The sequence below is a fragment of the Crocodylus siamensis genome, chromosome 1, assembly GCF_052110815.1.
Source record: "Crocodylus siamensis isolate JL-2025a chromosome 1, ASM5211081v1, whole genome shotgun sequence".
Lineage (NCBI taxonomy): Eukaryota > Metazoa > Chordata > Crocodylia > Crocodylidae > Crocodylus > Crocodylus siamensis.
The window spans coordinates 251,253,842-251,279,068 of record NC_143395.1 but is presented as its reverse complement, the minus strand read 5'-3'; the positions used below and the strand labels follow the sequence as shown (position 1 = coordinate 251,279,068).

At 40.4% G+C, this 25,227-nt stretch overlaps 1 long non-coding RNA gene across 2 annotated transcripts in view; it reads left to right on the top strand.

Annotated features, from left to right (window-relative positions):
- Positions 1–22,395: 22,395 nt before the first annotated feature.
- LOC149874345 (uncharacterized) overlaps positions 22,396–25,227 on the top strand; it is a 96,553-nt gene continuing 93,721 nt past the window's right edge. For both annotated transcript variants that reach the window (XR_016439927.1, XR_016439926.1), the window contains exon 1: positions 22,396–22,580. This is a non-coding gene — a long non-coding RNA (uncharacterized LOC149874345). The remainder of the gene's footprint in view (positions 22,581–25,227) is intronic.

The following is a 25,227-nucleotide window of genomic DNA, read 5'->3' as shown; positions in this document are numbered from 1 at the left end:
CTCTGCTTTCACATCACTGTACTGTGCCTGATTTGGACAGCTTCACTCAGTTAGTGGTTTTATGTTTTTATCAAGTTTGACACACTCTTTTCATTAATCTTTTGTCCCATACCACTGGGATTTTTTTTCCCCATTCAAGTGTGCTACTGGACCCTACACAGGAGTATCAAGCTTTTATCACAGTTAATTTGCTTTCCAGTATTTTTACAGTTATTAAATGCAAGTTACTGAGACTTTTTCAAAGTGCAGTCTCTTACACATTCTTGAAGAGACATTATTAGCAAGCTTTCTAGGTTGAAGATTTGATATTGAATCAGAAATTGTTTGTAAATGAGGCTGTTAAATAGGCAAAATAATCCAAACAGATTTGGTATCACAAAAACAGATCTGAGAGGAGTGCCATTTTTTGTTAAAAGAAACAGTTTGATTCTCAGTGGTCCTGATTGTATGGTTATATCTTTTTCCTGCTTCTTACTCATCCCCTGTTCTTGTTTTGACTGTAATTTTCCACACCTAAGCAGTAATTAATCCTGACTCAATGGGTAGCCAATAGTGAGCGTCTATCACTGGTTCTCCCTCAAGATTCTATATGGACTACAGTCCATATATATGTATGTTTGTGCATGTATCTGCTTTTCTTAATCTATAAGGTAGAAATCTACTCTAAATTCTATCTGACTTCAGACTAGCACAGCTAATTACCACTCCCTCAGCTATTATACAAACCTGACATTATCCACTCATTTTCAAGTCTAATGAGCATCTAAATTCAATGGCCAAAAATCCTAAATATTTCTATCTCTGATTTGGAAACCTGGCACTTTTTCCTATGCCCAGCAAGATGTCCGGCTAAGGTTCCCAGCACTATGCGATAAAGATGCTATAAATAAAGGGCTTTGTTAAACATTAATTTTAGGTGACTCCTGGAGCTCTTAACCCTTGGATTGTCCACAAATTGACACTTGAAAGTAGATTTAAGCATGCTTTAGACATCTTAAAGTTACGCTACTCTGGGCAGTTTACCTGTGATCCATGTTACCCAGCTTCTGTCCCATTAATGTGGCCACAGAAAAGCCACTCAAGTTTCAGTACTTCAGTATCCCAGGATGCAGCATGTCCTCCACCCTCCAACTCTGTATAGACAAACTTTCCCAAGGGATGGTGCTGACACTAAGCTAACTCCCCTGCCTGCTCCTGGGGCTTTGACCCTTCCCATCATTAGGGGTGCAACCCTGTGCAAGCAGCCTGCAGAGCATATGCCAGCTAACCAGGTGACAGGACACAGAAGGTTCCAGGCGGGTGGGCCAGACTGGGGCTGAATCGGGTCATCATGAGCTGGGTGTCCCTTTCCAGGGCAAGAGCAGTAGCTCCCCCAAAATCACCTTTCCTCACTGCTTCCACTTCCCGGTGACCCCAGGAATTATGACCAGCACCCCTCACACTTCAATCCCAAATCCCAGTTTATTGCCTTCTTCAATTTACTTCCTCTTTCTTTTTTAAATTTGTTTTTTTCACTTTTTATTTTATCTGTCAGTGGCTGGCTGACTTCATTTCACCACCCTTCCCCCACCCTGCTTTCCTTTCAACCTCTCATTTCATGAACTCTCTGCCTCCCAACTTCATACCCCCTCCCCAACCACCCCCAAGCCACTAGAGCAAGGATAGAAGCTGACCCTGGACCACCAGCCCTCCTAGTGGTAAACCACAGCTGTGCAGGTGTGTGTGTGTGGGGTGGGGGGAGAGTCACAGAAGATTTTTAGCTTTATGTTGTAAATGCTCCACGTTTGAGCTAGCACGAACATAGCTCAACTTTTGAGCAGCTCAAAGTATAATGTGTAACAAAGCCCAAAGATAAGTGTGTGGTTAAGCGCTTTCATGGGTAAAGCCTTAATTTGTAAGATAACATGTGCACAAAAAGAGGATGCAAAGGAGCATATAGAACAACCGGGAAAAGCTAAAAGACAAAATCCATAGCTTTTAATTATCCCATCCCCTTAATATGAAAGATTTAGGGCTGCAGCTTTTTTAGGAACCATTAAGAGTATAAGATGAACTAGAAATTATATTTCAACTTTTATAAAGGTAAGTGATATTGTGTTTGTCCCTTGGTAAGCCTCTGCGGAAAAGAGCAGCAGAGTGAGGAAAAAGTCCTAATCATTCAAATAAATTGAAACACCTACATCTCTTCCAAATCAGGTGTTTTATAAATAAGATTTTCTCCATAGTTTTAATGGAAACTACTTTTTACAGTGTAAGAACCTATCACAAAATTGGTTTTGATCAAGCTTACAAAAATGTGGCAAAGAATCGAGCTCTACTTCAATTCTATTACGTGACTTGATAGGGACACATAAAGGCTAACTACAGAATTGGGGTGGGGGGGCAGGCAGAGGTTAGATCATGTTAAAAATGGCCACCCAATCTAACTTAATTCACCCAGGTGTAGACCTTACACTTGGATCCCTAGTTAGGTCAATCTAACCGTGAACAGTACAGAAGTTTCAGGAAGGTTATATCAGTCTAAAAATGGCTGACTCCATCCAAGTTAACCTACTCTGAGGTAATCTATTTTATAGTTGGTTGGCCATTTTTAGACTAATCTAACTTTCCTAAACTTCTACACAGTTTTCAGTACAGCCCCAGGTTATTGCTGCACTTTTTCAGTAGATGAAATACCTAGCCTAATGCATCCAAGACATGAGCTAATAGCCTTTTGTTGTACACCCTGCTGTGGCTGATTATAGTAATCTTGTCCATCAACTCAGCTTTACTGTTATCTCCTCTTTTCTCCACCCATTTTCCTTCCCTAGAGTGACCATTGTAGTTTTAAATTATGGTAGTTCTTTTGCCTTTACTGCTAGGAGTCTTCCTTTCTTCAGCTTACATCTTTCTTTGCCTTTCTTAAAATAAAACTACTGCATTGGTTCTATAACATCACTGTGTTAATATCCGAGGATTTTGGATAATAGAATCCCTCTTAAGAAACTCCGTACCTTCTTAAATTTACTGTTCTGTATCTCTGCTATGTTTAAATCAAGTCAAACTGAAACTATTACATCATACAACATATCTCTTTATCACATACAGTATCTTTATGACGGATATAGCAGTTTTGCTAATACCTATTCTTCCCTGTCAGATATATCTTACTCTGTGTGCAGTGTTATTATATATAATTTTTAATTTGGTGTACATTATTCAAACACAAGGTGTAGATGTCTGGTAAGTGTTATATTGGAAACCTATATCATCAGCATCCACTTATGAAGAGATCATCACACACAAATGAAGCCTTAAAACACCCATACAAAAAAGTTTGTCCTTGAACTAGAGTGAGGAAGAAATACCTTTTCCTGCTTTCTGCTGGCCAGCATTTCATAATAAATTGGGGAATTTAGGTCTCTCATATAGACCAACATTTTCAAAACTTGGAACCTGAATTTATCTAGGGTACCTTTTTAAAAAGATGCTAAATGTAGACATATAACTTTAGGCAATTACTTCTTAGTATTTTGTACACAGTACGTACAGGCATATTTATATCCCATTGTCACAATGAAAAGCACCCATTTTGGAAATATATTTTTAAAACAGTAACAAGCATCACATAATAAATAAAATGTCACATCAGTCCCCATGAGAGACTTATTTTAATGCAACAAGAGGAGGAATCATATCGGGACATCTTAGTCAAAACGATCAAAAATCCATGCATAAACATAAATATTTTGCTTAAATGGTAGCCTTGAAAATTCACTGATTCTCTCTTCAGGATAAAGCACCCCATATTATCCAAAATGAAATCAGTTTTTCACTTGCTGGAAAATGAAACATCTTGCATACATCAACAAAGTACTGGGGGAAAGGGCTTTCTATTGCAGGGCATGGGGCTTGGTGTATATTTATGTTAAAGCCTGTTTATATCACTTTGACCATGAAAAATGGCTCTTACGTACTTAACCCCCCTCCTCCCTTCCATACAGTTTAAAAAAAAAAAAGTGTAGTAGGCAGAAAAGTGAACAAACAAAATAGCATTAGGGCTCATATTTGATGCTTTGTTTTTCAATTTTTCCACAAATTCTATTCACTTTCAAGTCACTTCATTCTTAAAAGCAACTGCCTTTAACAGAAGAGAGAATAATGTCCATAATATATAAATATGCTGTACCGGAGAATGATTGGGTTTTCTTATTTAGTCAGCCTAAAGAAAAAAATCATTTTGACACAATTCTCTTTTAATCCAACATCATGAATCCAATTATTTCTTTTTGAATTATATTAAAACACACCTTCTGTAACAAAACACAATTTAAAAATGGGGAGGTGCTATATTTTCTGTGAGAGGAAGAGAGAGCTTATTTTGCAGATGTTACTGTGGGACCAAGAGAACCTGAACTTTCTTATTTATTTGAAATTACTTGAACATATTCATTTATTAGCAGTTTTTGTTGTGTTTTTTGTGTTGGCACCAAATAGTGAACAACTGTAGTTAAAATGTGCTCCAAGCAAAATATTGAAGATGTGATAGCTTCTGTATTATCTGTGGATGAGCATACTGACACTAAGCACAATATTTTGTGCACAGATTTTCAGTATACTAATGTCATTAGTCATTACTTGACACAGTTTTTATCCTGACAATCAAAGGGTTAATTGTCTGGGTAGATACTGTTATTGTGTCAAACAGAATGCCATGTTTTTTGCTGTAGGTTAAAAGTACTTGCCCAGACAATGGATGCTATACTTATATAATTATTTTGCACATATGCTTAATTGGTTTGGAGACAGTTGTGCAGAAGTGTTTCAGAACTTCCTGAGAGGCATGCTGAAGAATGGCAGTTTCTGAAATGGTTAGTTTACAGTTTAGAAAGAAATGCAGCAGTCCACAAAAGTTTTAGCAGAAAGAAAATGCCAAGTAAACTTCTCTTAACTTAAAAATCTACACTGCTGTTCTTACTATAAGAAACACCTAGCACTAAAATTAGCCAGGTTTAGTGGGGTAAGTACTGTCATTATTGGCTTATTTGGCCAACTCAGTGTTTATATCCCATTTAAGTGCTCAGGGGGTTAAATGGCATATAAGGTTTTGCAGTGCTCCTTTTGATCAGCAGTTCCCAACCTTTTTTGCCCCACAGCACACTTATCTAAATAAAAAAACACTCTGGCACACTGGACATGGAGCAAAGCAGGGGGGGTATGTGGCCAACCGGGCACTGACCGGGGGGGAGGGGTGGCACGCAGCCAGCCTACACCAAAGGGGAGGGATAATGCATGGCCAGCCAGAAGACATTTTGGGCTGGGACCATGCACCCCATCTGTCTGTGTCACAGCAGCAGCAGGCAGGGGGCATGGCTCCAACCTAAAATGCCATGGCACACCGGTTGGAAAATGCTGTTCTAGATAGACATCAGGACTCAGAGTGAAATTCAATTCTATGTCCTGAAAATGTAATAATAATTAACTTATTTTTCCAAATATCTACATGAAATCTGCTTTCATCAGACTATGTTATATGCAGTATTTTTTAATTTCGTGATTCAGAATAAACATTTTAAATTAGATCAATGTACTATGAATATTGCAGTATGGTGATTATTTTTCCATAGAGGAAACTTAAAAAGAAATGGTGCATGTTACTATAAATGCTTTGCTGTGAGCTATTTATTTTCTAATGTTCTCTCAAGGAAAAAAATAATAATTTAAATATGCTCAAGATAATAGTACATTCAAAAGTATTAGTAAAACTAAAATATCTGACAGATTTCTGTAAATTATATTGTAAAGTTTTCTTAAGTTTCTTTGTCCTTCAAGTGATCCTGTGAACAATTCTACCATTAAATCAACTACTTTTCCTTATCAGTGATCAGGCAGTGTCTGGTATTTTTTTTGTCTATGGGTTTTTTTATCTTAGTTGTTTGTTTTGTTTTTTTCCATTTGAAATCTGATGAAAAAGTAAATATCTTGAGGGACAGAGGGACAGAATTTAAAGAGTTTGCAAAGTTATGAGCATGGGATACTTTAATACCTCATTTTTAGGCCTGACTGTAGGGTACTAACATCAAGTAAGCAAGATTAGAAAAAAGCGAATGAACAAGATGATTATTGGTGTAAATGAATGGAGACTTTTGATTTAATGACTGAATAGTGATATAGATGAGACCTGTATTATTTTTATGACTATATGTATCTTTGTTTTACTTGATTACTGTGGTATGGCTGGCTGGAAGGGTTAATTCCTGGTTAAGTCATTCACTAAAGCTTACTCACTTGTCATTTTTCAGATATACAATACAGTAGTTATAATGCATGGGCATACAATGATATTTCTTTTAAAGCCAACCAGTGTAGACTTTGGCTAATCCTACTAAGGAGGAAGAAGTTTGGCTTGTAACCTCAAGAGTCTTCATGTGGGGAAAATGGAAATAAAAACATTGAAAATCTTTCAAGGGGCCCTGGAGGAGGAGGAGGTAGGCTCTCTAGAGACCAAAAGGTACTGGGGTTCCCAGAGACCAAAAGGTACTGGGGTTAAGTCAAGGCTCTCTGAATCTTAAGGTGAATGCATAGATCAGGTAATGCTATGCATGTAAGGTTTTTGAAATTTTTTGTATTTGGAAAAAATATATAGGTAATGTTGCCATGAACACTTCCTGAACCAGTTCCCAGAAGGAAGTCTGTAATAGAGTTAATATGATATATGGTTGATGAACAGGTAGTTTAACATGGAGATTTAAAATAGAATTACTATGGGGATTCCTTCTTGTGAGAAGTGCTGGCCCTGTGCCTGTGATTTAGAAAGGTATCTAAGGAGAGGTGGGTGAGGGTGAAGAGAGAATTCAGAGGTGCAGCTAATACCTGGAATCCTGACAACAGTGTTTTACACATTCTGCAGTGGACTTGGATTTGTGTAAATTACTACAGAGAGAAGAATCATGTCTTTTATGTTTCAGTGTGGAGGTGTATCTTTTTTGATGCAGCTGTTGCAGTACTATCAGCTACTTCCCTTAAAAAAAAATAATGGCATTAAAAGTGCTCTGTTCAAACATTGTTTATGATATTGTTGGGCTTCATCCATCATTGTTCTGACTTGGGTTATATTTGTTACTTCAACTCATGTTTTTTCCTTTTCTGCAGCTGCAACCTAAATAGCTTGCCACGGTTTCAGATTGCCTTTTTCAAGGCCATTGTAGTGGAATCTCTCTGCCCCTACAGACTAAAGTTCTATTTCTTCCCTTCACTGCTGATTGACCTTCACTTAATGTAGTTCAATACAGATTAGAATTTGCCTGAGGACTTTATTTTGCTATTACTCAGTTTCCTTTGGAAGAGAATATTGTTTTGCTGGAGAGATTAAATTCTTTAGCATTGATTTTTAGCATAGTTAGCTGCTTGTTCTGGATAGCAAGACCCATTCACCTTGCAGGTTATTTTTATAACACCTAGGGTTCAAGTTCCTCATTCCCTTTTTATTTACTTGTAGGTAAATTCACTTGTACAGAGGATCAGCATCTAAAAATTCTCATAAGCTTTCAAACTAGTTGGACAAGATTAGCACTTAAGTTTTGGGCCAGTTGTTGGCACAGGGGCAAATTCTATTAGTAAACTAATAAGCAGGTCGATTCGTTCTGTTTCCTAAAGGGGTATACTATGTAGTTCTAGCATCCTAGGCATTAACAGTGGACGGACCAGTTGCTGGACTGCTGGTGGCAGTCACCAAGCCCTTCAAGTTGGCACCTGTGCCTAGGACTGGTGTCTGATTCCTAGTTGTGCCGCTGGCTTTTGCATAGGCATGATCCTTTGTAGAAAGTTACAAGTCAGATACAAGATAAAGCAGTTCACGTAAAATAAAATACTGCTTTCTCCTTTTTATTAAAAAAATATTTTTTGAAGTAAAGGAATATTGAATGAAATAGATATAGTCTAATATAAGCCCCTCAGTTTGTAGCTGTGCTTCATCCACTTGTAGTATTGATATACTGTTTGTTCTGCTGAGATTTGTACCTTCAGTACTATGGGGGAAACTTTTCTGTTTGCATTTTTACATGTGCTTGGGGAGGGGGCTGCTTTAATTATCAAGCTGCACTAATTAAAAGTTCTTAAGAGTCACTTTTGTCAGTGTCCCCCATGCTGAAAAATGGTGGTGGGCCACTTTGAACTAAAGCTCATTGAACAGGCTTTTGTTCACAGCTCTCCGTCACCAATTTCCAGCATAGGGATGCTGATACACCTGATATCAGGGTCTGCTGGAGCACTTTTATTTCCATCCTTCAGCAGACTTCATTAGTTGAGTGTGCTCCAACATGCTGGATTTCCAGCACTTTGGGGTGGCTCCCTGCACGTCTGTAGGAGCCCATTGTCAAGATGTTCTGAAGTTTGGCACAAAATATGGGGGGTTTTTTCTTCTCCAAAATTTTAGGTGTCAAAACAGTTGGTATCCAGAATGTTTACAGTTAGAAATACCTCTTTCCCTAATAAAGACTGTTTATATGAGTCAAAATGTTTTTTGTTTTTTTTGAAGTTTTTAAAACATCTATCCTTTGAATTCCAAATGAAAGCCAGAGAAAAAACATTTTTTGTGTTAAACATGTTGACATTTGAGTAACATCTTTTAACAGAATGAGAGATTCATCAAATGAATCTTTCCACGAAATGTTTTGATAGTGAGGGCAAAAGTGTCATATAATTTTCTCAACTAACTGAAGGAGAGCAGTTTGCCCTGTACTGCATAGATTGGATCAGACTTACCTGTTGTTATCGGGCATCTATACTGGGGGGATTAATTGAGTCTGCTGGAGCGTGGTGATTGCCACAGTCCAACAGCCCCTGCGTCTTGTGTATCCACATCCCTGCACTTAAAAATGGCAGTAAGGGAGCTTGAACTAAATGTCATTGAATGATCTTTAGTTCAAGCAACCCTACCACCATTTTTAAGTGGTGCCATGCTGATACAGAAGACATGGTGGTGCTTTAATTAGAGTGGCTCTTGGAGCTGATCTAATTAAAGCACTGCCACCCTTCCAGCCCCAGAGTATGTTTAAAAATGTCCATTGTTGCTGTTTAAGTCAATATGGCACTGCCTTCACATGGCTCACCTTGCCACTTGGCCCCTCCAAGATTGCTGGATCAGGTCTTGGGCAAGGGATGAGCCAGGTTCTCATGGCCGGGGGGCTTCCCCCCACCCCAGTGCGGACAAAAGTCAGGCTGGGCAGTCTCATGCTTCAGCTGATGACTGCAGCTGTCAAGAGGTTGGGGTAGGGGAGAAGCACCTCTCTTGCTGCACTGACCAAAAAACTAATAAAGTGTCCTCCAGATACATTTCTGTAAATAGTCTTGCCACTGCCCTTGCAAGGGTTTTGGACCTAATGTTATGTGACACAGACTAAGTCCTCTTGGGAACATAGTCTCCAGGAACTGTGGGACCCCAGGAGACGCTTTGGATAAGGCACTGGGAATTTCCTGCCACACTAGGAAGTCTTCTGCTGCCCACTGTTTCTCCCAACTGTCTTCTAGGATGCCACCCTTCTTAGACACTGTGTCACATAGTCAGTCATGACTCTTGGGGGGGGGGAGAATTCCTACATTCTGCCTTCTAAAAACAAAGTACATTTTTTTTTTTTGGTTTGGAGCATATTGTATGTGACGACATATAGTATTTTCCCCTTGTACATTTGCTTGTCAGGTGAACTATTTCAATTCTGTGCTGCAGTCACTGTTCCTAGAGTGCTAGAATGTTAGGTTTATGATCCTGCTTCTCAGCTTTACAGATATAGACCAGCTCTCCCATCAACTAATGTGTGCCCTTTCTCTGCATCTCTCCTCCTTCAGGTACCAGTTGCCTTGCAAAACTGGATATTTATATAAAAATATTGTTAACCTGATTTGAAATGTTTTAAAAGCTTACCAGGCTTATTTCCTATTTACTCATTTACCTAACACAGCACATGCATCACATCATATCGTATCACATAATATCAGCTTTGTAAACAGAAATAGATATATAAAGAATTATTATTATTATTATTATTATTTTTTTTTTTGTATCACAACTCCCCTATATAGAGCTATTGTTAAACTGTATTTTTTAGTGAATATCTAGGCAAATGTGTGATTATTGTTAGGACATTAACCTAGATATACCATCAAGCATACTTTTTTTTGTAGATAAACTATGATAGTGTTCTTTTGCCTCGGGTATCTACTGTGACATTTATGTGAAGGCTGCACTTTTCCTGTTCCTTTGAAATGATCTATGATAACCTTGTAAGTAAAGAGCACTAACATGATATCTGTGACTTTGATATATTAGTCTGAATTAACTTATTAGCTCAGAAAAAGTCATAAATTAAGTAGATTACTTATTACTATCCAATATGGAATGCAAGAATCAGCATTTGATAAATCTTTTTTGGAACAGAAAGATGTTTAAAAAAGAAACTTTGAAAAAAAAATCAGATTGCACTAGCTAGAATGCACATGCATAGGATGATACAATGTTCCTGTTCATTTACAGCAATGCCTAATAAATTCTTGTGATGAATGAGTGGACAGTAAAATAAAATGGTATCATCATCCTTGAAGGTGTCCAATGACATACAAATTATTCTATTCTTTTCCTCCATGGAGATCTATTCTATCTTGCCTGTCTGTTAATAGTAATGAAAGTCACTAGCTAACATTTTAAGTGACGAGAAAAAAGTCAGGATGAGTCACAGAGCTGAGGCTGTTGATTTATCAGTTTTCTAAATCATCTTAAGAAACAAGTCAAGAATGTAGGCCCCTCTACTAAGTGTGTGTGTGTGAGTGTGTGTGAACAGAGAGCCTTCCTGATTGTTTTCCAATCTTGCAGGGTATTCCAGTGAGGGATATAGGTATTGACAGTGGGTTTCAGGCTTCTCAGAAACCAATTTGAATTCTACTTAACCTAGAATAAAGCTGAGGGAGTTAATTTATATGAACTATACATTTTTCTGTGTCTGCAGGCAGGCTCTGAACTAAAGTCTTCCAATATTCTGGGGAAAAAATTAAAGATCTGTGCCATCAGGCTGATAAAATTTTGGGGCCACTTTCGGTGATCTTCATATCTAGATTGCCCAGCGTAGTAGTTAAAAGAAGTAGATGTTAGAAGTATATTTCATCCCTGTGGAGATGTGAAACTACTCATAGGAAGCACAGTACATTTATGTCTGTGCTGTGTCTGTAATTGTTCTATGCGTAATTAAAGCAGGAGACTTAAAAAAATACTGTGTGGCACATAGCCCTTTTGTGTTTCTTTTCTCTGAACTTTTTGTTGAATATTCAAGGCCATAGTAGCCATTTACTTACTGTTTGTTTTAAAAAATTACTAGTCATCAACAGTAGTATTATTTACTATTGCCTGCTGTTGCTAACCTGGTACAGAATAGCTTCAGTGATATCTTTGACAGACATTGCAATGTTGTGGTGGTGTTAAAAATAGTCAAAGCAGGTGAGGTCAAAGAAACTACTCTTTTCTGAAATAATGTTAATTTTTTCTTTTGTGTCAATGCCAGTAACAACTTTTATTTATATTTTTCCTGTTGTTCATGGTAGGTACATGAGTTTCAGTGATGTTGCTGAAAACGTAAAGTTCTCAAAATCTGCATGCAGATTTCTGGCATAATTGCAGATGGTATGACATGCATAAGCTCTACTGACAGGCCACAAGGAGCATAAGAGCAACATCTGCATAATAAGATTATAAGAGGATGAGACAGAATACTCATAGCACTTCATGAATACATGCTATTTTACAATGCTAGGATGTTAGGCTCCTAAAGTGACATATGCAAGTCAACTAAGTGACTTGAGAGCACAGATCTGACTAACATGTGTGAATGATAATGTAGCTGGTCTAATAAAAGATATCATATCTACCCAGTGAAGCTTGCCTGAATGATAATATAGCTCCCACATATGGATGCACATACACTTCCATATACATATACATATATTTGGGATTAATTTTTTCAGTGCATCAGCCAAACTAGAAAAGAACAAGGTAGGGTTGATTTTTCTTCTAATATCTCTGTCTTTCTTTCTTTCCTTTTAATTGAGGGTGGGGGACTTTCAGTCAACACACAATGTTCCATTCAACCCAAAACCCAGCATTTTAATTTCGGGCACTTGTAAGAAAGACAAAGTTAATGATGAGTTAAACTAAAAAATGTTGTCAGGCCCTGTTCCCTTCTCAACTGTTAAATTGGAGTGTGGGTGATCCCCAGGGTTTGAAGAGCTGTGTCTGCAGGCCCTAATGTCTGCCTAAAGGGATCTGAAATGATGCCTTTTACATCTCTACAGAGTACACACACCATCAGTCCATGGTATATTCTAGCATCAGTTTCTCCCACTGATGCACTTCAACCTGTGTGAAAAAGCTAACAATTCACTGCAACAGGTATAGGATATCTATTTTTTTTTTTCTGTCTCCCAGGTCAGTGTCTGAGGCTTTGGCTGAGGCATTTAAGATGAGTTGTGCAGAGAGAGATATTACATCATAGTGATCAACTAGAACTCAGACACTAAATCAGGGGATGGCAATTATTTCAAGTGGAGGGCCACTTACTGAGTTTTGGCAAGCTGTTGAGGGCTACATTTGCTTCTCTGGTGCAGGGAAGCAGGAACAGCCTCCTGGTTCCAGGCCAGAAGCCTCTTCTAGGCAGGTGTTTATGGTTGGGGGTGGGGGACAGGGCTGGGCAGGCCTTGCTGCTGGGTCCTGCCACCAGCTTCCTCTGGGTCCTACTGCCCCTGGCTCCTGTCATCTTTGAAAGGCAGCTAGGAGCAAATAAATAAAAATTTTCTAAATTTCTTAGGGGCCCCATGGGCCAGATACGGCCTCCGGGCCATATTTTGCCCAACTCTGCACTAAATGCAGCACACTTCTCTTTGAGTGGTACCATGTCTTCAGGCTTGATCATCTCCAATCTTCCATGGTTATTGACCTTTGGTTGTTTTACCTTATCAGGTAAAACAGCTGATTAAGTTTCTCATAACTCCCTCCAGGAATAGAAATAAGGCATCAGGATGTTATCCCTAATGTGTTAAAAATATATAAAAAGTCCATTAAGAGAAGGGATATGCAGAATCTGACCCATGGGCCAGATCAAGCTGGTGGTAGACTCCATTTCCCAGAAGCCCCTGAAGTGGCAACGTGGGCCTGGAGACAGGGAAGAACCATGATCCACTGGCTGCACACCTTTGCAAAAAGTGTGGGTTCCCAAGGCAGGAGCATTCAGAGAATGGATCATGGCTTGGCCCCAGCCCCAGCTCCATGCTGTCGCTGCCACAGAAACTCGGCCTTGGCCCCAGAGTACCTCCCTGTCCAGCTGTGAATCCTGCCTGTGTGGCTCCTAGCTGATCTCTATGGAGACCTCAGAAGTGTGGGGTGGTGACAGCATTAGGCCAGGCCAGGCTGGGCCACAGCACCAGTTCTGCAGCCCCATGCCATTACTGCCCATGCTGTCATGGCCCTGTGCTCTTGGAGTCTCCATGGAGACCCACTGGGAGTCTTGAGGTCTGGGGCTGCTGGGAAATAGTCTTGCCCATCCCTGATTTAAAGTTTGAAAAATGTAGTAAAAGGGCCAGTGATGATTTACACTGGCTTTAAATAAAGATGACCTGAGGGAAGAGGCATAATAGGGCAGATCCATGCTGTAGGCAGCAATGGCACATAAGGCAGCACCAGTTACTGCTTTGCCAGCAGCAGCTATTTTTGCATCTCCACAAAGACAACACCTGGGGCTTCTATCTTAAGCACTCCCTCCCCTCTTGCACTCCCTCCCCACAAGTTATGCTGCTGCCTAAGGAAGCTGTTGACCCCTGAGTTTGGGATAAAAGTAACACTCTGGCACTTTGTCCTTTTCCAGCACAGCTAGTTTGTATCATTAATATTATTATTAATCTATTCCCAATATTTTTTTCAGATTTTGTCTATTTAGTAAAGTTGGGTTTGTAACATCTTGCCAAAAAATTGTGCCATTTTATTTCAGTGGGATTATACTAAGAAGTCACTTTGATACTTATGAAATTTCCAGCTATAGCAATTAGTTAATGCAGGCCACATGCACATATATCTGGGACCTGGCTGACAATCATGCAGCTTACTTGAAGTAGGGTGATTGTAGATCAACTCTATTTGTGCAGATGTTTGCTGGTGCCAGGAGCCTGATTTAAGTCAGTCAGGGCAGGGGGAAGGGGTAGGTAGTATTGCGGGCTAGCAGATGCACATGGGGGTCATGAAATAGCAGGGTTGGTGGGTCCAGGGTGGGGGGGGTTGGCAGGAATGGGGGCGGGATGGACTTGGTGAGTCCTCAGTGAGGAACTTTCCATCCAGGGTTTGGGGTGTGGAGAAAGAGGTAAGAAAAACCCTCTTGGGGTCTGGGCTGGAAGTGCAGCCCCCAGGGCTGGGGTGAGACACTGGGCTTTCCCAGCTCTCGTAATATGCTCTGTACAGAGATGTTCCTGGGACCTGGTCTGTGATCATACAATTCACTTTAAGCTGAGTGACTGCATATCAGATCCCACGTGTCCATAAGTTCACTGGTACCAAAAACTTTGCCAAGAATACAATCTAAACAAGTTGGGGTGGGGGAAGGTGCTTGTGAGTCTGGATGGGGGAGGGGGGACTTGACAGTTCTAAAGGGGCTGACAAGTCTGTGAGGGTGATTAGTGGGTCCACAAGGGGGATTGTCCATCTGGGGCTGGGCAGGTCAGGGGGCTAAAAATAGCCTGGTCAGAGTAAGGGGGTGGGTAGTGGGTAGTGCAGACCAAGAGCTGGAGCAAGTAGCTGGGTTTTCCCAGCTGCAGGGCTGCACTCTGAATATGTGCACATGTTCAGTTTAGTTTGGGCATGGGTTAGCCCAATCTACCTAGTTCATCTCCTAAATGAACTAAAATTAATCAGGCCAGCCTTTTTTGCATGATCTAGCCTTCTGAAACATATTTGTATATCAGACATATTTAGATTGGCTTAACTTTAATTGGGTCAGTTTAAGTGTAAGTTCTCCATGTAGGTGAACGAAGTTAGACTGGGTAGCCATTTTTTGCCTGATCTAACCTCTCAATGCACATATATAGTTGTGTACTTAGGCAGACCTAACCTAGTTACATCCATCTAAGTGTAACTTCTTTATGTACTGTAGTTAATTAGGCTCCTATTTTTTAATACTTTTGGAACCGGTCTGTTCTTTTCCCAGGGTAGTTATAGTTGGCTCATCCAGAAATTGATTCTACATTAATTCTATTGCACAGCAACAACATGTTCTACCATATAGCCTGATTCCTGTTTTTTTTTGTTTTTGTTTTTTGCTTTTCCCTGGAATTTCCATCTGTAGAAGCACTATCAACAGAAACCATTTTTTATTCCCACAGCACGAGGAGAAAATATATGTACCACCTACTGTGTATATCACTAGCTTTGCTTACCATATGGCTATTCTTCCAGATGAGTATTGTTGCTAACTAGTTGATTGGATTTCCTAGGGGCTGATTCTGAATGCGCTTAGCCTTCTATGTTGGCCCACTGACTTCAGTGGTACTATGCATGGGAAAGAATACTGCATGAAAGAACAGAATGGTCTTTTAAAATATAATAAAGGAAGGAAGAAAAATAGTTTCATAAAATTGGAGACAGCTGCAAAGTAGGAATATTGCAAGAAGAGCAGTCTTGTACATCATAAGAGCATGGAGGCAAAAACTGGACAATAATAACTGCAATATTCAAATAACAAACACAGCAATTCCGTGACCAGAGCAGCATGTAAAAATAAATGAAATAAGATAGATGAAATGAGAGCATGAGTGCAGCAGTTCCAATTTTGTTAATTAGTCTGTATTCATGCTTCAGTGATGCTGCAATTATGCTACCTCATCCTCCTGTAGTCCTATTGTGCAGTTACTGCCATTATGCTCCTAGTAGCATATAAAATGGTGAATGATATGAACCACCTACAGAGATGTCATTACAATTGTGTCAATTTAACAGTATGCTTTTTTAAATTTATAATTATTTGTCTTCACAGAGGAGCTATTTGTGAACCTGTTACTAGTATTTTTGAAGTTAACTTGGTAATTTCATTTGTATTATTTTGAACACCTGCCACCAAAGTTTGTATTATTGTGTATATCTAGTTATAATGCTTTATTATAAGAAACAAGTTTTCTATATACATTTTAATAATAAGTTTGACATGGATTTCAGTTATGGTATCTTAGTGTTTTCCAATTAGATCATATTCCAGTGAAACTCTAAAAAAAAAAAAACTATAAGTACTAAGAAACATCAGTTAATATACAGCACTGCACTGCAAAGTTGTAGGTGATTTGATTTTTCTGCACTGAAATTCCTGTGCTCTTTCAAAAGCAGTTTATGTTGCAACTTGCGTTGACTTCTGCAGGAAAGATTAATGCCTTTGATGCTTTAGCCTACTAGTGTTCCAGTCAGTGTATGTGTGTGTCTATATAGAAGGGGAGGCGTGTGCCCCCTCCGACTCAAGAGGCACCAGACACCCATGATCAAGGTTTCTCTAAGCTACTTACAGGCCCAGTTATGCCTCTGCTACTAGAAAAGACTGACATATTTGGGGAGTTTAGAGGGGAAATTCTGTTTATGACAAGTCTTCAGCACCTGTGCAACATTATAAAAAAAATGAAAAGAAAGCAGCAGAAATACATGTGAGCTAAGGATTTATTATTATAATAATGGGAAATAGCAATCTTAGCTAAGTACAGACATTCAAAAACCCTCTGGCAGAAACACTCTAACACTTTTCTTAAAATGTTATAAGTTATAGCAGGAATGAATGAAAGGAACATTTGCTCTTTGTTGGGGTGGCGGGGGCTGCTTGGTGCCTGCTTGTACTAACCAAGGCCAGAAGGCAGGGGGCACTCTTGCATACCTCCCAGGAGGCTGCCAGAGTGGCTCTCTCCCTAGTCCCAATGTGATCCCTTGCCAGCTGGTGACTGCCAGAAGTGGTTAGGTGGGAAAGTGTTGGGAGGAACAGAAGTGCCCCCCCACTGTGAAGGCTGCCCTACAACTTGCTGGCTAGGATCTGAGAGGGGGCCAGGCTGGGTCTATGGGGGAGCTCATTTCCCCTCTACCCCCATACCCCAGTCTCTTGACAGTGCAGCCAGAAGCTGTAGTGTGGGGCTAGCTGGCTTGGTTTTTTGCTACACCAGGAATTGGAGCTGGGGAGAAAGGACTCCCTGCCATGCAGATCTGGCCATGCCACCTGTAAGCTCCAACCAGCAAGCTGTGGGAAGGAGGGTCATTGCAGGGGACAGGTCCTTTCCCCCCTGGCCCCAGTTCCTTGTGTAGCAAAAAGCTAAGATGGGCAGCGCCACCATGCGACTCCTTACTGCAGCAATCAGGAGGCTGGGGTGAGGGAGCAGAGAATCCCCTGCCATGAAGACTCATCCTGCTTCTCTAGGACCCCAGCCAGAAATGTGTGTGGAGATGCTTGTAGCAGGGTGGCTCCTTTTTCTCTCTCCACCCAAGCCTCTTCAAAAGGGCAGTGAGAAGCTGCAGCAGCATGGAACTGCCTTCCCTGGCATTTTGCTATGTTGGAAACTGGAGCGGAGGGTGCAAATAGCCTGTTTGTCATGAAGACCTAGCCTGCCCCCCACCAAGACATTATCTTGCAGCCATGAGGGGAGGGATCCACTGAACACAGAGGCTTTGTTTCCCCACCTGCTTAACTGGCTGTGTGGGGAGGAGATGGACCCTTTTTTTGTCTCCACCCTGTGACAGCCCAGGGGTGCGTCTGGGGTATGGCCTGTACTCTCCTAAAGCAGACAAGCTGGGCATGTCTAGATGAGCCACATGTTCCTCTTGCTGCATCTCAAAGCAGTTTGTGATGTAGCAAGAGGTATGCTGGTGTTGCACAAACAGCGGTTCGTTCCCTGGAGGCACGCAGAGATCACAGACACAGACATCAGTCGGCACTTAAGGGTCTATTTGCTTGCAAGCAAAGGTCAGAGCAGAGCTAGATGCTCAAATCAACTCTGACCCTTGATTGTCTTTGCAAGCGGCATTTATCTTCTCAAATCTCCTGGGCGCGTGCGCAGACACAGAAGTTCTTGCGGCTTACTTCCGTTTCATACAAACATACATGTAACTACATCATCACATACATCGCATGTATAGTATAATTAGTTATTTGAGTGGGGGGGGGCGGAGAGGTAAATATGCAACAGCTAATTAAGCATGCTCAATACCACAAGAGTTCATCAACAGTTCATTCCCCAAGGCTATGCAGTTAAATTCCAGTTTCTGTAATCAGCATGTGAAAGAGTAAGGAGGATGAAAGAGGAACCTTGGGCAGTGTTCTTTTCTTATCAAGAGCAAGATGCAAGCTGTGCAATTCTAACACTGGGAACAGAAAAATTCCCTGTGCTGCATATATGCAGTGGGGGCTCAATTTTTTTTTTTTTTTTTTTTTTAATATAGTCAGGATTAAAAAAAAAATAAAAATAAAAAAAATAAAAAAAAGAAGCATGGCATGGTCTAAGACCATGCCCTAATGCAACCAGAGGCTTGGGTCACCTGGTATCTGTTGCTGCTTTCCAAAAGTCCATGCAATTGTGGCAAATTGCATGGGCTTTTGGGAAGCTTCACGCTGCCACCTGGGGCCCTGCATCACTCACAAAGACCACCTGTTGTACCAGACCCCAGGTCCTATGTGCACTGCCCTGCCCAGGTCACTTCCATGCATGCAGGACCTGGCCTGGTGCAATATGCAGTCCCGGTGCATGGCGTGGGGCCCTGGGTGACAGCCCGAGTGGACCAGAGATGCTTGAAAGCTCACGGTGCTGTGCCAAGCTGGGCAGGGCCTGCGCAATATGGCACAGGTAGCTCTGGGTGCCAGACAGCCAAGGCCAAGCTGTGCTGCCCTACACCACACAGGATGGGCTGTGCCAGGAGGCCCCAAGTGCCCTGATGGCCACTGCTGCTAGAGATGAGCTGTGAACTGTGTGGGGGTTGGGTTTGTTTGGGGGGCGCATTTTTGGAGCTGTTTACAGCTATGAACAGGTTTGGTCATAGCTATATAACTTTTCTATGGCCAGATCTGGCAAAAAGTATTACTTCTGTCTGCACACTTAATTTAGGTTAAAAAGAAAAAAAAGACATCAAAGGACCATTTTGATGTTCTAACAGGATAATAGAGTTAAGTCATGTTAATAGCAGTATACAGTGAAATAATATGACTATTATCATATTTGGCTCCCTTTTGACTCCACAGATTGGGTGATAACTTGGATATAAACAGATTATTCATCTAGGGGAGAGCTCTGGCACAAGTCTGGAACAATGTTTAGACTCCCAGCTCTGGATCTCTTTAAATAAAGAGATTAATTTAACCAGCCATCTATGATGTTCCAGTTAATTTAGGAAGTACTTCAAATGATGGTATTTCTAAATAACAGGTAACTTCAAACATATGATAGGTGAATATTTTGTTCATTCGATCCCCTAATAGTAGGCCTGGTTTTCTCCACCTTTAGATCCATTTATTTAACTTGAAGAGGAATTGTGCTTTTCTGTCCCTGTTCTCAGACTGTCCCCATTCAAAAGACCTTTGTTCTGTACTGGATCAATGATTATTTGTGAAATGTGCATAACTGCACACAGATGTTTTACCTAATAATTATTAACTAGCCAATGAAAGAGGACTCATTCATGGAAAACCTAAAAAGATAGGTCCACCCACTGTGTGTACATTTAGTCATAGTCAGTGCCTCCCAATTTGTAATTTAGAGGCAGGTGTATAATCTGTCAACATCATTCAGATTCACTATTGTAAATGAGGCGTTCAACGCTATCTGCACTAAGCTGTCTTTTTGTCTGTAATAATGCCTCCTGTGTTCAAAATGCACTTAAAGTAAATGCCAGATGGTCAATAAATCAGGTTGAGAATAGTAATTTTTGCCAGAGTTGTCAGCAGCTGGTGTCAGTGAAGGATCTTCCCTGATGCTACGGAATTTTCATCATGGCAATGCTCTTCTACTCATCTTGAAGCAGACACAATCTACGTGGAAATTGCTGCCTAAAATATCCATATGCTCAATTACTGTAGAAATAGCATGGGAGAATATTATTACTGGGCTACGTAGACTCATTCTGCTAGATATTTTACCATGTTCTGAAGACTACTCTTACGTAGTTAGTCATTATTCATCAAAACACCAAGGTGGGAAGTAAATAGCAGGAGTTAAGAAGAACAGTGCACTGCATAAAAATGGGAGACTTGGGGAAACTAAGAATCTTTTGAAGCTTAAATACAGAAGTTCTACAACCGGCATCTAACCAGGTATATTGAGTAAGCACAGGATTCTACAAGATATACAGGCCAACCTTCAGTGTCTTTGAGAGTCCCAAAGAGTTTAGACAAGTGTAGGCATACCACAATACATGTAACACAAAAAAGTTAGAAAAAATGGCACTAAAAAAAAAAAAGACTGTTGGAAAATGAACACTTTTTCAAAAAAATCATAGAAACTATATCTTTCCCATTAAAAACTAAATAAAACTATATTAATTGATTCCTGGAGATACCAGAAGGTAGAACATTGTGTTAGCAGTTGGTTTGTATTATTTGATACTGTCCTCTTTGGCTTGTTAAACTCTCTTACTATAGGGGAGAGAAATCTAGTTTTCCTACACCTAGATGGTATATAGAGGAATAATAAGAATATCTACAGTTTGCTGAGTGATAAATGTTTTAGAAATAACTATTCTGTGAAGTCTCCCCTTTAAAAACATTTGAAAAGTTGAAAATATTTTGAGCCAATTGGGAAGATCCCTATGTGCAGGAGCATGTGCTTGTAAAGGCACAAATAGCAGTGGCACAAATTAGTGCTGCTGCTTTGGGCCATATTGCACTCCCCTGGATGTACACTTAAGTGCACAGGAAATTGTCCCAAGCTCTGCTGGCCCCAGCAATCTTACCTGGTAGCATGCTGGAGCAGCAGGGGAAGCACAGAGGCCCGGCCAGAAGCCAGAGCATTGCTCTGGATGGCCTCTGTTTGTTCCGGCACATGCTTGTTTTGCATGTGCCGTGCCAATTTTTATTCTGGTGGGGTTTTTTGCTACCAGGATTTCCCAGTATCAACTTCTGCCACTGTGTCCTGCAAATTTGCAGCATGGCACACATTTTCATATTCACCACATGCAGTTTGTGGTGACACAAAGTGGTGCGTTGTGCTACAAATGACAGAACCCTGCATGTGGGGACCTACCCATTGTGTATTCTTTTCTAGATATAAACTTTTACTCTAAGCCAAGAGTGGATATTTAAAATGTAAAAAACAGAGGGCTCATTTAAAAGTTATGAAACTGTTACATTCATGCAGGTGATTAAGTTAATGCTTCTATCTTATCCAGACAAACATGTTGGTTGAATATGGAAACTACAAGGAAAGTATCAGTTTCCAGGAATGAAAATCTATTGGAAAAAATTAACTTCCAGTTTGCAAGGATCAGGATTCAATTCTGCATATCAATATCACAACATTAATATCATTCTAAGTGGAAAATATGTTCAAATGGATTTATGGTTTCCCTGCTACAACAATATTCATTGATATTAAAAAAAAAAAAAACCCAGCTAAAATCATATATAATAATTATGTGCTTTCAAGTATAGATTTTAGACTTTGTATTTCTATTTTTTGTTGTTGTTGTTTTTTTGGGAAACTAGCTTCGAGGCTAAACAAACAAGCCAGCAAACAAAAAAACCCAGCAAATAAAAGAAAGCACACACTTTTATCCATTAGGGCTAGAAAATGAATAGAATAGACCACCTAGTATTTTGGGCATACTATCTCTTAGGATCTTCTGACATGCTATCCAAACCTGATTTTTAAACTAGCTTTTTAAACTCAAATGGTTTGGGAAGCAGGGAATGCATGTGCACATACTTGCAAACGATCATCTATGTTGTGTCTTTACTTCTAGTGCACTGTAATAAGTTCTACATGGTTGGACTGGACTTGGGGACTGTACTAAAGAAAACAGAGTAACCTGGCCAAGTGTAGACAAAACAAGAAGTGTGTATGTGTGCATGACACTTTAAAGTGGGCAAAATACTTTTGCAGTGTTTGCATGCCTTGGCAGCATACTGTGTATTAATTCCAGCTGCTGTAGGAAATTCAGTGGTGTAATACACCTTAAGTGACTTAGGATGCAGCAAATTAAAACTCCCTAGTTTTAATTTGCTGCATTTACAGCTGTGAAGCAAAGCACCAGGCTCCGTGTGGCTCTGTAGGAATCCCTGCAGGCAGCCTGGCAGCAGCCCAAGAAAGCAGGCTCCACCCAAGAAAAGCTCTGAGCCTGATCTCCCTCTCCTCCCACTCCAGAGCCTGCCTGCTTGAGTTGCACAGGGGCAGAGTGCTTCTCTCCATGGCTGCAGTGCCCCCTGGGACCAGCCAAGCCAGGTGCCTGTGGGTGGGTGCCACCGGCGGGGGGGGGGAGGGGGTACCACTGTTACGGAGGGATGCACCAGCCCCTCCCCCAACCCAGGGACCACTCTACCTACTGGCAGCTCGCCCCTCCATCCCTGCTGGAGATGCAGGTAAGTCAGCCGACTATGTGCATGATAATCAGCCCTAAATTTAAGCAGTGTTTTCAAACCCACCACTTCAATTTACAGCCCCTGTTTCATCTACATAAGCCCCTGGTTAGCATCATTTTCTGCTGCTTGAAGCATCTGATTCTATCTGTTGATTCTCTGCCTACTCCCTGCCCACTTGAGCAGTAGAAGAGCATACCAAGTGCAGAACTTGTTCCTTTTATTAATAAGTTTTGTAACTAAGATGAAAGAGACTAGGAGGTCCACAGTCCCTCCTTCCTCTACATATTCTAATATTAAGAATTTTCTCTAATAAAGTGGCTCTCAGACTTGTTAGATGCAAATCATCCTCTGGAAAATGCCAGCTCTTAGTCTTCACTCATGTTTTGACTATTGAAAAATAATAGATGAATTACTGTGTTACAAAGAACTCAGAAAGGCCACAGCAGGTCAGAATGTTTTTGACATTATGGATTATTTTAAATCTCTGGGTTTATTTTGTGAAACATATAGAGGTGTCTGCACACCTAAAAATGCTAATATGAGCAGCACCTTTAAAAGGATCTCATGGTATCCTAGGGGGCTGCAGCACCTTAGTTGAGAATCACTTTGATGTTGTTTAATCACATTAAGCTTTATTGTGGTAAAGCTTATTCAAGACATAGTTACTACAGAGTTCCAGTGTTGTAAAAGTTAAGCTTATTCAATTTGATAATGGAAAATCCCTGAATTGTAGAAGGACAATTTTAGCTTGTTAATTGGAGAATCATATGTGACAAATCTTTTTTTTTTTTGGTTTTTTTTTTTTTAATCTTCAAACATGTAGTTAGAATTTTTTTGTTTTGTTTTTTTGTTTTTTGTTTTTTTGGTGATATTATCATAGTTATAGCATTTTGTATTCTCAAAGCACAATACTGGTACATGAATGGTAAAATGACAATAAATGATTGGATTATCAAGTATGACCCTGATGGCTCAATGTCTAGTTAGGACTGCTATTGTTTAATATCTTCATTAACTACTTAATGAAGGGAGGATGGAACAGAGTATGTACTTAGAAAATATGCAGGTAACGGCTAGTTGAGTAGAACTGGAGGGGCAGGTTAAGATTAGATTAAGATCTTGATAAACTGGAGAAATGGTTCAAAATCCATCAAAGGAAATTTAAGTAGCAGAAGTGCAAAATCTCTGGATAAAATGAGTGCATGCAGAAATACAGATTGGGGAATGACTGGCTAGACTGCAGTAGTGTAGAAATGGACCGGGGGTTGCAGTAGATCATAAACTAAATATGACCAATAGTGTTCTCTTGTTGCAGAAAAATTCCAACAGCCTACTTGGCAGTATAAATAGCAGTGTTAATACTTACAAATCCAAGGGAAATGATTCTACCACTCCCATGTGACACCAGTGAAGCTTCACCAAGAGTACTGTCCAGTTTTGGGCCCTGTACGTCAAGAAAGATGCGGATAGGTTAGAAAGAATCCAGCAGAGAGCCAGAGCCTTAGGAAACATAACCTATGAGAAAAGGCTGGAAGAACACATATTGCTTAGTCTGAAGAAGAGACGGCCTAGTGGCAGATTAAAATCTGAAGGGTGGTTATAAAGAGGAGGATGATAAGATTATTTTATATGGTCACAGGAGACAAGACAAGTAGCAATGTTTTTAAATTACAGCAAGGAAAATTTAGGGTGGATATTAGGAAGAACTTTTTCACTGTGAGGGTGGTTAAGCATTGTAACAGAATACCCAGAGAAGTTGTGTAACTTCCATCACTGGAAGTCTTTAAGAGAAGTATAGATGGGCACATTGACTAGGATAGTTGGGGCTAATCCTTCCTTGGGCAGACAGTTGGAATAGATGACCTCCCTTCCAGTCCTACTTTCCTACTGTTCTATTTATTCTTTCACAGGTACTTAATATACGTACAATAGGGAATGGAAATGAAATAAACATTGCTAATATCTTAGGTAAAAGGAGGAGAATTTTCTCCAGCATTCAGAAACAATTTATAGTGCAAATGATAACAAATTTGTGTTAAAGCTTTTAAAGACGAAACTAAAGCTGACAAGGTATACTAAGTATCTGACAGTTATTGGGCTGTAATTAACCTCTTCTTAGTACAGGATCTTTCTATCCAAGATAATTTTGAGGACAGAGATATCAGACTGTGGTATTCAACTTCCTTGGTGCTCAGCTGTGCAGTGTGGATGGACATTTAAAAGATAGAGGGCTGGGAACAAGGATTAAGGAAAGTTTCTGCGTAGCTATCTCCTGGCCTATCCAAATTCCCCTTGCTGCCTATGCCTACCAATTGATCCAGAACAGTGGAAGGTGAGGCAGGCTCCTGTACCCCTGTGACAGTGCTCTCAGAGCCTGGCCATAGTGGCTGAGTACTCCTCTCCCACTCTCCCTGCATTCCTTCAGGTCAGCCTGGAGAAATACCAGATACTCATTTTATCCAGAAATACATCTGGGACTATTCTCCTGTAGGGGAAAATTAGGATTCCCACCATGGAATAATGAACTCCTCCTGCCAGCTGATTGCTGGGATGGGCATGCATTCTCCAGGGCAGGAACCCTCCCCAGCTGTCTGTGCCAGCTGCTGCCTTTCAGTAGCTAACAACTGCCATTTGACAGCTTGCCGCC